We start from the raw sequence: 14947 nt of genomic DNA on the forward strand, positions 1-14947 counted from the left end.
GAAAAGGACATAGATATATCTTATAAAAATGATCATATCTCAGGGCATAAAAATGTAAAAATAAATTCTAAAACAGAAATATTATGTATATTTTTACTAATCACAATGCAATAAAATTTTATTAAATAAATGGCAACTTTAAAAAGTATCTAAATCAAGTGGAGATTAAATAACTTGAACTTGAATCTTATCAATGAACAAATCACAGAAATGACAAAATCTTTAAATATAGATAATGAAAACAATGAGATAAATTCTAAAATTTTAGGAATGTAATCAAAGCAGTCCTTATGGGGAAATATATACATCTTCTAACATCTTAAAAAAAAGAGAAAAGAAAAAAATCAATGAATTGCAATTGCAGTTAAAAACAAAGAAAACTAACAATTAAAAAAAAAACCTTCAATCAAATACCAAAAGAGAAAAACTGAAAATTAAAGAGATTATCAAAGTTTAAGGCATAAAACCAGATCATTGAATTAACAAAATTAGAAGCTAGATTTCTTTTGAAAAAGTCGATAAAATAGATTTAAAAATTTTATTATTATTAAAAACTTTTGCCCAATATATGTCCACGTATAAATTAACTTCCAAAAAAAAAAAAATAACTCCAGGGCCAGATGGTTTCACAAATAAATCCTATCAAGCATTTAAGGAACAATCAATTTAAATATTATACAGTTTGTTTGCAAACAATAGTGAAAGGATGCTACCAAATTCCTTTTATGAAGCAGATATGGTTTTGATAATATACCAGGGAGTGTCAGAAGAGAAGAAAAAGAAATAATAGATCAATAACCTTGATAAATATTGATGCAAAAAACCCTAAACAAGACATTAGCAAAGAGATTAAAACATCAGAAATATTATATGCCCATATTTGATTTATGCCTCCAAATCAGAGTTGGCTTAAAATTAGGAAATTACAAATTTATTTCTCCCTTTTCATAATAAAATCAACAAAATTATATGGTTATATTAGTAGTTGAAGGACAAAACAAATTTTTTGCCAAAATCAAGCACCCAAATATCCAGAAAACCTAAGAATGAATAGATCTTTCCTTGAAATCTCAAATAGTATGTGACTAAAACAAAGCACTAATATTATTTGAAGTGGAGATAAATTAGAGTCCTTTCCAATGAATTGAGGGGTAAAGGAAGGTTGTCTATTGCCACCACTTCCTTATGACAGTATTAGAAATACTAGCCATGTCAATTAAATGAAGAAAATTAATTGAGAGACTAATCAAATATAAAGAAGAAACAAAATGATCACTTTTTGCAAATATTATGATAATGTACTTAACCATAAGAAGTAAGCTAAAATTAATTGAAAAAAGTAACTTCAGCAAACTTGCAGGATGTAAAATATTATCCACATAATTTATCAGCATTTCTGTATGATAAAAATAATACTGAGCCAGAAGAGAAAGAGAAATTCCATTTAAAATCACTACCAACCATAGAAAATACTTGGGGGGTCTACCTTCTAAGATACAAAAACTAAATAAACACAAGTACAAATAGCTTTTCTTAATAAAGCAGACCTAAATAATAACAAAAATGTTAATTGCTGATAGGTAATATGACTCAGCGTAATAAAAATGACAATACTAACAAAATTAATTTACTTATTTGAGATCATATATATCTTTTTATATAGCTATATTATCTATACCTTTATGTATCTATGTATATGTATCATCTATCTATATTCTTCCCTTTTTGAACCAGTTCAAGCACTGCCTGCTCCCCACCCCAATTTTCCTCTCCATTTTAAAATCTCTTCCTTCTGTGCATCTTTTATATGAGATAATTTTTCCCATTCTTCCTCTTCTTTCCTTCTCCCAGTGCATCTCCTTTTCTCATCCTACCATTTCTCTTTTTAGGACATCCTAACATGTTAGACATACTCATGACCTCTGTATAAATAGACATCTTCATAATGTCCTAATGATAGAATTCTTAGGAGTTACATGTTATGTCTGAAGGCCTGGAAATTTTTGATGTTTCCAGCATTTTGTGATCCAGGGAGAATTCTGTTTACTGCCATTCTAATCCATTTCTGACCTTTAACCAAGTAGGAACCCCTGCTCGCTTGTGACTGCAACCCCTCCCCTCTGCCATGGAACTCTGCACAGAACTGGGTAATTGGCAATAGAACTGCCAAATGGCACCTAATTCTGTGCACAAGGCTCGCAAAATGGTCCCCTGGAATTCCTTTCTGACTAGCTATTCTATCCCCTTACCCTCCCTGGGCACTGTGCCGTCCCAGTGACACAGCCCACTATTACAAAGCCCTCACTCATTGTTACTTCTGCCAGGTTCCTAACCATCCCCCATCCCTCATCCCAGTGCCCACAGACCATTTTTTTTTCTGTTGTCCTACACTGTTCTGAGCTAAAAAGATGACTCATTGTGACTTTTTGTTGGTTATACAGCTCAGAATTTGGTTTGATGTGTGTGTGTGTGTGTGTGTGTGTGTGTGTGTGTGTGTGTTAATTAGAGGGTTGTGATGGAGAGCTTGGCCAAAAACTTCATCTCTTTCCATTATCCTGGCTCTGCCCTCTGGTCATATAACTCTGTTCCAGTCTGATCATTTTTTTTTCTTCCTGTATTTTAAATTGGCACTGTTATGACCCTGCATACCATTGTTTACTAGTAGTTGTTATTTGTATAGTAATAAGTTTATTTAGTTAAGCATCTAGAAGAAGCTTAATAAAGAAGGGGGAAGTTTTCACCTCCTCCCCCCACTGCCAATTTAAATTCTAAACACCTAGAATGTAATAAATAGGTGTTCATTAATAATGATATTTCCAAGAATGAGTAAGCATGTAGGTTTCTAAAATTCTAATTTCAAAACTTGGACTTTAGTTCTATTTATAATGATTGTAGGTTGATTCTGTATTCCCATTTTATGTGTATTCTAATTGTTAAAAGTTTTTGTTGATCTTTTTCCAATGACTCAAAACCCATGTTTGGAGCAGGGAAGCCCAGAACCAAAGGAAAAGGAGACCCCAAAGTCAATGATGTAAAATAATTGTAGCTTTGCATGACAGGTATAAAGTCATTGTATACATTTTTCTTTGACTTGTGTGTTTGATTGTTTTTTTTTAACTTTAGATTCTTGTTTTTTTTTTCTAATAGGAGAGTAGGGAAAACACTAACTTTGGAGTCAGGAGATATTTCTATGTGTCTTGACCTTATTTTCTATTCATATAATTTTGGAGAACTCAATGATCATAGATGAACCATAGTTTTTTATTTTGTTTTGTTTTGTTTTGTTTTAATCTATAAAAGATTTTTTTTAATACAGAATCAGAATATCATAGAGGTGATCATCATCATCATAATCAATCATCATCATCATCATCAGTTATCCCTCTTTTACTAGGCCTATGATTTCATCAGTATAGGGAGCTACCAGTGAGTAACTTACTCTACCAATGCATATCCCCATCTTCTCTGCATCTTATTAGATTAGAGATTTGCCTAGGGCACAGAGATAATAAGTGTCTTATTTAAAGCCTCATAGCCAATGTGTGATAAAGGCAGGATTTGAATCCAGGATTTATGAACTTAGACATTAATTGTCTCCCAGGTATGCCAATATGTTTTGTCTCTCTAGCTCAAGATTAGGTTAATAATTTTTTTCCAGAAATATGACAATATTGACTTTTATTTAGCCTGACCTAACTCACATGGTTGTTATGGTAAGGGGAAAACAACACAATTTTTAAGCTATAAAGTGCTATAAGGAGTAAGCTGAGAAAGAAAGAAAAAGCATTATTAAGCATGGATCTAAAAACAGGATGATTAAAAGTAACTTGAGAAATAATAAAATGGTATATTTAATTTTCATTTTCACAAATTATTAATCAAACCATATTCATCTAACAAATATTCCATCAAACTATCATGGATTTTTTTTGTGTTCTGTCCAATAGAGTGAACGTTTATTCAATTCATTAGTCAACAAACATACTAAGCACCAAATATTTGAGAAACACTATGATCTGCAAATTAGGGATACAAGGAAGTATAAAAAGCTATGTCTTTCCTCACAGATTTTGTAGTCTCCTTGAGAAAGCAAGGTGTGTATCCATCAGAACACAAAAACAAGGAAATGTATAATTATGTGATTAGTGTTCTTGGCACAGCCAATCAGTGATAGGGTAAGCTAAAGGTGTCAGGTAAGAATTTATGGCAGATCATAGGAAAATAGATATAGTTCTAGAAGGGACCTTAGAGTTCAACTGTTCCTATTCTTTCATTTTACAAATGAAGAAATTTAGGCTTAAAAAACTTAATGATCTGTCCAAGATGGCACATCTAGTAGGCATCAGTGCTGAGATTAAAACCCAAATAATGACTCCAACTCTGACGCGGCCGCTGCAGTGGTGAGCATGAGACCAGCTCAATACTCTTAACCCAGAGGCACATTGATGAGGCGGGAGACAGCAAGATGGCAGAAGCTCCATTTATTAAGTGCTAGTAGCTTTCTTTTATAGCACTAGAAACACCTGATCAAAGCATGATCTCCACGTGATAGCCAATCAGCAAGTCTGCTGGACACCTGCAGCCCTCGTGTCAGGGGTATGAGTAGAATTTTTCTCCCAATGAGAGGAGAGCCGAGCCAACCATGGGAGCTGTGTGTCAGCAAAGGACAGGTCTTGTGAGACTTCCTTGTTTTTGCCACGCAACAGGCTGTGATCCTCAGCTTCTGCTGAGAGAAGCTAGAACTCCCATGAGAAAATTACCCTAGCAATTCCCCCTTTTTGTTTTAAAGAAGGCGTCGTTGTGGGTGTGTGTCCGTCAATACCTTATTTCTCCATATAAAGGCGTAGCACTCCCCTAGACACGCCCGAGTGCCGAAAGTATACCCAATGTTGGTCCCATGGCACCACGAGTGTGGTCCAAGCACACCTTTCCAAGTTCCAAATTGTGATCCAAGTTGTTGGGTGATTGTTATGTTACCCATGGCTGCAAAAGCCTTCCAAAGATCCCTTCAAGGTTTTCCCATTTCAGGAACCCATACAGGTAGGGGCAGGGAGTCATATGTCATGTTGTGAGTATCATGCCATGATTGAACAATAGTCACACTTAAGTTCATACAGAGACAATGTCCAGCTACACAAGGTTCCGCATGAGGCCAGCCAAAACCAGAGTCATTGTTTGCCTTACATTTGTCCAGACCCCCCATGAGCAGGGAGGTGGCGTTAGAGCAGGGCGTCCCCTGTCCACCGAGTAGGTGAAGCTGGTGTGGCCCCATGTCGGGAATGTTCATAGCAAGGGTAATGTTCTAAATTCGTATGCAGCCCCCCTGGCTGTTATTGCAGGACCAACAAAGCGGCTGTTGTATGAACAGTCCTGTGAAGTTATACTTTACCATTTGTACAGTCCTGTTGTTTTTCACATGGAGGTCAAATTCATCTCTTACTTCTCCCGGGCAAGTATTATCAAAAGATGTCATCTGTTCCCCAAATACTTTCCATCTCCCTGGCTCAAAACAACCATGTTCCAGGAACCAAAGGGAGATCCTTCTCCATCGTTTTCTTACGACGGGATACGCCTTGGAGATCTCTTTTTCTGAGATTGAAGCTCTAAGCTTACCGGAGCTAAACTCTTGGAAAAGTGATTTTCCGCTCGTGGAGCCTTTTCCTCCTGCCCCACGTTGGGCGCCAGCTGATGCGGCCACTGCAGTGGTGAGCATGAGACCGCTCAATATTCTTAACCCAGAGGCACATTGATGAGGCGGGAGACAGCAAGATGGCAGAAGCTCCATTTATTAAGTGCTAGTAGCTTTCTTTTATAGCCCTAGAAACACCTGATCAAAGCATGATCTCCACGTGATAGCCAATCAGCAAGTCTGCTGGACATCTGCAGCCCTCGTGTCAGGGGTATGAGTAGGATTTTTCTCCCAATGAGAGGAGAGCCGAGCCAACCATGGGAGCTGCATGTCAGCAAAGGAGAGGTCTTGTGAGACTTCCTTGTTTTTGCCACGCAACAGGTTGTGACCCTCAGCTTCTGCTGAGAGAAGCTAGAACTCCCATGAGAAAATTACCCTAACACAACTCCAGTTCTTTTTCAGCTGGATCACATTATTTTTTCCTAAAGAAAGGACTTGAGGTGAACTTGAGTAGGGGTATAGTTGGAGGTAAGTTTGGAAAAGCATACTGAAACCTGATTAAATATTTTCATACAAGAGCAATAAAAAATAAGCTTATTTATATTATCACTCTATTCTATTACTAGTATTACAATTCACTAGACACAACAATAGGAACTATTTTGTGTCCTGGGCCCCTTTGGTAGTCTGGTGAGCTGGGTGAGGGAAGATAAGGCTAACACAAAGGATTTGTTTCTTTTGTAGCTATGTTGAGGGACACAAAGTGATGAAAAAAGAGAGTTCTGAACATTGCTCAGGGTAAATGAGATGATGACCTACAATACAAGCAGGCAGAGCTGCTCAATTATAACGTTTCTATTTTCTTTGACAAGGAAAATAACATTTCGCTGGAAGTGACACAACAAAATCGCCTATCAGGGATTTGAAACCCAAGAAAAATAAGGAGCTAGGGAGAAAACACCTAACTACCCTCAATGAATTCAGGTCATCTATCATCTGAACTAAATTAATTATTTGCTTAGGCACAAAACAAAACAAAACAAACAAATAAAAACTCCTGGCATATATGATAGATAAGTCAGTGCCAGTGATATCTGAAAGATAATGGGTAAGGAAACATGTTGAACAGATATGTTGTTGTTGTTGTTGTTGTTGTTAAGTCATTTCAGTTGTGTCCAATTCTTTGTGACGCCATTTGGGGATTTCTTTGCAAAGATACTAGAGTGGTTCGCCTTTTCCTTCTCCAGTTCATTCTATAAATGAGGAAACTGAGGTAAACAGGGTTAAGTTACTTACCCAGGATCACAGATTCGAACTCAGGAAGATGAGTCTTCCTGATTCCAAGCCCAGTGCTCTATTCACTGTGCCAGCTGGAATTCCCCAGTAATATAGAGGGTGTCTCAAGGAGGCTATATTACAAAGGTCATTATACAGAGCCTTTAAACTTTTCTGTATGAGGTTCAGTTGAAGTGCCTGGTAATGTTTTAGTCTAGGGAAGACTTGGGAGTGGGGTAGGTATGATAACTTTCTTTAAATATTTGAAGGGCTATCATATGAAGGAGATATTTAACTTTTTTTTTGCCCCAGGGGAAAGAACCAGGAACAATGAGTAGAAGTTGCAAAAAGTAAGTTTAGGTGTGATATCAGAAGTTATCTAAAAAAATGGAGCTATCAAAAATGGGAAGGTGTTGAGATACCACTCAGTGGAATTCTTCCAACAGAGGATGGTTGATGCCTTATTAGGTTTGTTATAGTGCAGATTTCTTTCAGATATGGGTTGTACCAGATGGCCACAGAGGCTCCTTCCAAACTTAAATTCTGTGATTCTGTAAAGTGACTTGCCTAATTGAAAGAGGCAGTAAGGGGACATAAAGGCAGGATTCCAAGTCAGGTTCTTTGATAGATTCATTTCCATATTGCTTAAAATATTTTAATAAGAATTCCATGGTTGAAGGGTAGAACTGCGAGTTTGAAGGGTAAAAATTACCAAGAGTCAGATTTGTTTCTCAATGGGCAAAGCTTTATTGTCACAAAGGCAAACAGAATCAAGCAATTGTCAGTAAGCTGGTTGGTTGGGTGGAAGGGGAATGGGGACTTGCTTATATTAGAGATGAAAGGGGAGTAACTTTTGGAAATTTGCTATGACATAATCTTTGTGCTACACCAGCAAAAAAGACTTGTGCTTGGGCTTTACTGGGTCTTCTGGGTGGCTATCATGAAACAGCTATATTTTCATTCTACAGAGTTCCTTCATTATCACATTCATGAGATGTTAATGGGGGATTTAACATCACCTAAGTTACTATTGGGCAGTGAGAAGTCTCTTTGTGCTGGCATGGTCTTGGGAAAGTCCCTAGACTACAAAGTCTCTGGTGATAGGGTGGGCCACAGAGTGGTGATGCTGCCTGCTCAGCGTATAGGGGAAGTAGTTGTCTGCTCAGTATATGGGCGAAGGGGCTAAGCATCCAGGGGAAAGGGTTGCCTACTCAGCATATAGGAAAAGGATAAGGCCTCATTGCTCTAGGGGAAAGACAAGACTTTGCCACTCTTACTCCAGAATCATTTATCAGAAATTTTACTCCAATCATACATGAAGAAGACTGTAGAAAAAAGTGGAAGAATTGAGCTGTATTCAAAGCCCAGCATTCCCTTTACTAATGTCAGAATGCCAGCTGTATCAGAAGTCAATCCCTGAGTCATTTCACAACATAAAATTTTCTGTTAGAAACATTTGTATTTTGCTCCAGTAGATAAACCTTGGTCTCTTTGGTAGTCTGGACACCGTCAAGCCTTGGCTTCTCTTTTAATCACAGGGGACATCCTGATTGGCAAGAGATTTCATTATATTTGTTGTCCAAGAACAAAATTCTGTGACTCTGGGATTTTATTTGGGACATACACACACATACATACATACATATGTAGATATACATACATACATATTTTTGGATAAACATATGTACATATACACAGACAAACACATGTATTTACTTGGGATAAGTATATATGTATACAGTCATACAGTATATATGTATATATGCATACAGTGTATGTGTGTGTGTGTGTGTGTGTGTGTGTGTATCACAATGTACACATTTATCTTTCGCAATTCCTTAACTCCCCCCCACCACACCCTACCCCATTCCCCACCTTACCGGCTCTTTAGGAACTTTAGCTCAAGGCAGAAGATTATCTGTTACAGAAAAGTAAGCATGGCATCAGAAAGAAATTATAGCAGCAGATGTAGCTCATGGAAATAAAGGCAGTCTGAATGAATATTTAATTGTTTGTAACTAGTAAAGAAATTCATTTTAACCATTTCCTTTTCTGTCATATAATCCACTTATAAAAAGCTATTTCAAATGTCATATGTTTTAGTTTTAGAGATATTATATATTCCACTAAATAAATGTACATGTAACATGAGAATTTTCCATTTCCTCCCACTAATCTATAATTTTGCAGCATGCCATGTGTTTTTTAAAATGATATAGCTAATTTCATAAATAAGCATGTTTCACTGAATAACTTAAAATATTTCCAAATGTGATCAAAATATAATGGCCATAAAGAGGTCAACATCAATATTGTTTTGATTCATAACATTATTTAGAGGACAAAGCCTTTATTGATTTTTTTACATTGTCCCAGACCTATGACTTCATCAATAGAAGACTGTTAAGGAAACTCCCTCTACCAATGCACATCATTAATTACTTTACAACATGTAGCCTTACAGAGCAGCATAGGGCAGTGAAAGGTTAATATGCTTGGCTAGGGTCATACAAACCATATGTGGCAGAAGCAGGACCTAAATTTCACTGTCCCTGACTCCAAAGCTGGCTGTGTATCCCCTGCGTATCATCATTCCACTTCTCCCCTTTAAATTTATTCTTACCAAATATGTTCAAGTATTAGAATTTGTCTTTCTCAGTAATTGAGATTCTAAACGTATATCTGTGCATTAAAATACAATCATTTTTGTTTGTCTTTCATGTATTTGTGATAAAGAAATAAAAAAATAAAATTCTAGATTTCCCCATCTCAGAGTTAGAACCAAAAGTATTTTTTTAATCTATATGTAGGGATGCTTATGGCTACTATGGAGCTGGACGAAGACATGTTATGTCCAAGCAACCTGACTCTTCAAAATCAGTAGGTCTACCTTTTTGAACTTTTTTTTTGATATGTCACCTTTGTGTTAATTTACCTTCTTACTCTGGTTCTTGAGAAATAAGAGTTTGATTCCTCATTGCTCTTTGCAGGATAGGATTCCTTAGAAATTAGTTATGGTAATTTCTAAGCTTTTTGAAAATATCTTCCCTTGTAAATTATCATTATTCATATACAAATGAAATTCCATCTAAAAGTAGCCACAGAACCTACATTTGGTTAGTTGAAATGGATTTTTTTATAATAAATTTTTTAATAGAAACCACATCTCCAGACAGTAGGATCTAAAGATAAAACAGGTCAAAGCCTTTCTGACATGAATTAATAAGGAGAAAGAAATACTTTGAAAACAGTAACAGAAAGACAAAGTATTGGCACAAAGACAGTATTCAATAAACACCTATTGGCTGCTTATACAAGTACCATCCATATTTCTAGGGCCATCTCTAACAGGTAGACAGCATTTAGAACAAATTATATATCCAGACTCCCTCCTTCCAACCTCCTGGAAGAATACATATATGCATCGTCCATACATATATACATACATACTTTTATGAGAGAGATAGACAGAAAAAGGAAAAGATAAAGAGTGATGTCTGATTAAAATCAATACTAAAGAGGCAGCTAGGTGACACAGTGGATAGAGCACCTACCCTGGATTCAGGAGGACCTGAGTCTGAACTCAGACTCACAGACTCTGAGGCACTGCCTCAGACACATAACACTTACTAGCTGTATGACTCTAGGCAAGTCACTTAACTCCAGTTGTCTCATCAAAAAATAAAATAAAATAAAATAAGATCAATACCAAATACAGTCTTGAAAGGGAACAGAGAGGGAAAAGCTGTTATAAAAGTGCAATTTGTCTTAATGGCTATGTCTAGAAGTTGAGGGGGAAGCATGCTACTAGGAAGCCTGTTATAATCTCATTGATATTTCTTTCCTGATGTTGTTAGAGAATGGGAGGGGATGAGGACACTTTATGAGTCACAAATTTTTTCTAGTATCACATTCTCTTTATGCTTGATGACCCTTCAGTCACTGTATAGCTCTAGTTGCCTACTACCTATATTAACCTGAGTTTTCTTCTCCTTTGTAACCTGAAATTATGACTGCCTCAATTTTCTGTAGCTTAAGGATGAATCTACCCAGAATTTTACTATTATGAGCAGCAAGCTACATTATTAATTCTTCTAATTGTTCAGATGAGAAGTAATGACAACCTGTCATAGGATGTTGGATTATGAATAGAACAAAGGAGATTTGTGTGAGGGGTGCAGTGGAAGTACAAATGATAAGACATAGCAACTGTCTGGATATGTGCAAGAGAGCAAAGAGTTGCAAAGAAGGGCAACCAGAAGCATATTAGTGCCCTTGAGGCAGCTAGTGGTGCACTGGATAGAGAGCTGGGCCAGGAATCAGGAACATTTGATTTCAAATCTGGTCTCAGGAACTTTCTAGCTCTTGTGATCATGGGCAAATTACTTCTGTTTGCTTCAGTTTCATCAACTGTGACATGGGAATAAAAATAACAATTACCTCACAGGTTTGTTGTGAGTTTCAAATTAAATAAGATTTATTTTTTTAAATGCTCATCAGTGCCTGAAACATAATAGGCATTATATAAATAGTTATTCCCTTCCCCTTTCACTTTGACAGAAATGCCCTTTGAAAGTAGAGTAGCTTTTTTGGGGAAAATAATGAGTTTTTGTGTGGACATGATGAAGTTGAAATGTTTATTAACAAAGAACAGCATCATGGAAGTTAAATGAAGGAGAATATTAAAGTGGGGATCTCCAATGCAGCAGGAAGACTAGGAAGATAAGAACTTAGAAGAAGACATTAGATATGAAAGAGGTAATTAGTGATCTTGGAAGGAGTAGTTTCAGTAGAGTGGTGAAGGTGAATTCTAAATGACCAAAATAAATGGATAACAATATAGCAGAGGAAGCACATATGACCTGCTTCTTCTAGAAATTTAGCATTAAAGTAGATAGAAGATGAGACAAAAGTTTGGCAGGGTATCAATTTCACAGTGAGGTAGTTGTTTTGTTTTGTTTGGACTGGGTTTATGATTTCATTGATATAGGGAACTCCCAATGAGGAAACTTCCTCTACCAATGTGACTTACAGTCTTAGAGAATTGACTGGGATACTGGAATTTTGTTACTCTCTTAAAGTCACATAGTTTGTCAGAGGATGAAGCTGATCCTTGGTCTTCTGGGTTCTGAAGACAACCTTTCTATTACATTATCATTCTTTTTAGGATAAATAAAAACCTGAAAATGTGTGAGATAAAGTGTAAGGAGTCAATAGAGAGAGACAAATGTAAGGTGAGAAAGGGAGTAGACAATTGATGGAGCCCAAAACTCTGGGGTGAATAGGTTATCAAGGGCACAAGTTGAATGAGAAGGCCTCAATGATTTCAATAAAATAAGAAGTCATCTGCTGAGTGCTGGTTTGTAGATTTGGCTTAAGGAGAGAGATGCTTTTTCAATAGCCACTATTTTGAATGTAATACGGACTCAATGAAAGATAAAATTGAAATCAATTAAATTGAAGTCAATAAAAAATTAATAAAACAACTGCTATGTAAGAGTGAGGGTCCAGTTGAGATCTGATAGCCTAAATATGTAGTAAACCAAGTCAGCCTGGTTTTATCACTTCTTATAACGCTCAAGAGACAAAGGATGAAGGAAAACGTGGAACAGCTGTGTGCTCAAGACTGCAGTAGGCTCACAGCTGCCAGTCAATCTCTGGGTTTTCTCTGGAGACTACTTGAGACTACCAGGAAATAGCTTTGAGCTAGCACTGTCATTAAAAACCATCCTAGATGTGTTGAAGAAAGGAATGAGGCCTGAGAAATAGCATTCCCAGTCAGATTGACTGAGCCGGTATATGGAGCAAGAGAAAAGTAGTGTGAATTGTTCCCTTACATCTCTCCCCTTCTTTCTATTTTCACTATCAATCAATAAACATATATTAAGCACCCACCATGTTTCAAGTGCTGTGGTGAATTCTGTGGATACATAGAAAGGCAAAAGACAGCTCCTGCTGTCAAAGAACTCAGTCTAATCGCAAATAAGATACATCTATTTCCATATCTAAATATATGTATTTATCATTTATATGCATACACATATATTAATACACAGATGTGCACACTTGTAAATACATAATATACATATACATGTATGTAAACACATATATACTTACATACTTATACATGTACATACACACATATATACACACATGCACATCAGTGACTGTTTCTTCATCTGGAAATTAAAAGCCTCTGTAATATACTGGTTAAAATCTACCTTTTCCAAGCTTATTTCATATGGATTCCTTTAACATATTCTGTGTTCGAGCGAAACTATCCTAAACACTTTGCTCTTCATGAGGCATCCCCTCTCCTATTCCCAATATTTGGAAGAGGGATTTTAAGAGCAGAAGAGAACCTAAAAACAAGAGGCCCTAGAGTTGATGCAGATACTGCACTCTGCATTTGCTGCTCCATCTGATCATCTGATGTCAGCTCCATAGAACAAGATGCCCTCATGCTGGCAACCCTCTCATTCCTCTTCCCCCTCTGCCCCACCCCCCCGCCACTGCTTTTGTCTTCTTTTGTATGTTGTCTCGCCCAATGATTGTGAGTTCCTTGATGGTAGAGACTGTATTCCTTTTTATTGACATTACCCCTACTACTTAGCACAGCACCTGACATGTCGTAGGTACTTAAATGTTTATTGGATTGGATTGATAGGTCTATTTGTTTTTGTTGTTGTTCAGTCATTCAGTTATATCCAACTCTTTGTGACTTCATATGGTGTTTTTTTTGGCAAAGATAACGGGGTGGTTCACCATTTCCTTCTCTAGTGAAATAAAGCAGAGAATATGACTTGCCTAGGGTCACACAGCTCATGAGTGTCTGAGGCCAGCCCTGAACTCAGGTCTTCCTGATTCCAGGCCCAGCACTCTGTGTACTGAGCCACCTAGCTGCCTAATTTACCTATCTAGTTATGTATATCTTAGTACATTGGATTTCAGTAGGGGAAATGATATTTAACTGATCAACTGAATGATCTGACAATGAAGATTCCAGAGTACTATTCATGTTCTGCATCATTATATGTTTTATATGCATATATTCTAGAAATATTAAAAACAAATTTATGGCACTAACTAAATGGTTCATCATTTCATTGGTATAGGTACTCTCTCCACTGATATAAATTCTAACTTTTCTATGACTTAGTAGAGAGTCTAAAAGAGTTTCTGTGGCAAAACAAACAAATAAAAAAATCATCTCTGAGCAAGCCTCTTCAGAGGTATATTGGTTGGTCCTTGGATGAAAGACATGCAATTCATCACCATGAACATACTTGAAACTTTTCCACTTTGGTAGGACCAATCTCTGACATGGTCTTACAGAGTTTAGGGCCATGCTCAGCACCATGACGAGGCACTGCAGGCAAACTTCATTGGAGATTTATAGTAACAAAGTCCAACAGTGAAAAAGACCTCAGTTTCTATCTGTAAAATCTAAGGTCTCTTATTATTCTATGTCTGCTCACTGAAGAGATCATCCAAATCAACAGAACAGTGCAACTCTAGACCATCAGCTTGTAATAGAAATGACTATCAAATAGTCATTATTTGGGATACCATTTGTTCTTATGGGATTTTAACTGTAATAGACACAGATGGGTATTCATTGGTTAAAAATCACTGGATACTGATTAAAGAATGTGTGCATCTCTGTGTTGATACATAAATAGGGTGTCTATATAGATTTACTTAGAAGCATCACTAAAATCCATAACTTCCCTAAGCTAAATGAATTCTTCTAAAAAATGAATGAGTGTTTATCGGTTAAGTCCTTTTAGTTACTAGAAATCAACAAGATATTGGTTATCAAAAATTCACAAAGCCTGAAATTTCCAGTCCATTGCTTCACCTACTGACCCATACTATCTCTCTATTATTATATGCATGAAAATAATGGTGCATAGTGATACTGTACTAATGGATACTGAAATGTATGCAAGTAGGCCATTACAAATTAAAAGAATTATGATTGGTAGCAGGAATTAGGCTCTAGAACCTTGACATTCAAAGGCATATTGTAGGATAACAATA

This window comes from Vombatus ursinus, unplaced genomic scaffold (assembly GCF_900497805.2).
Source record: "Vombatus ursinus unplaced genomic scaffold, bare-nosed wombat genome assembly UNPS02010284.1, whole genome shotgun sequence".
NCBI lineage: Eukaryota > Metazoa > Chordata > Mammalia > Diprotodontia > Vombatidae > Vombatus > Vombatus ursinus.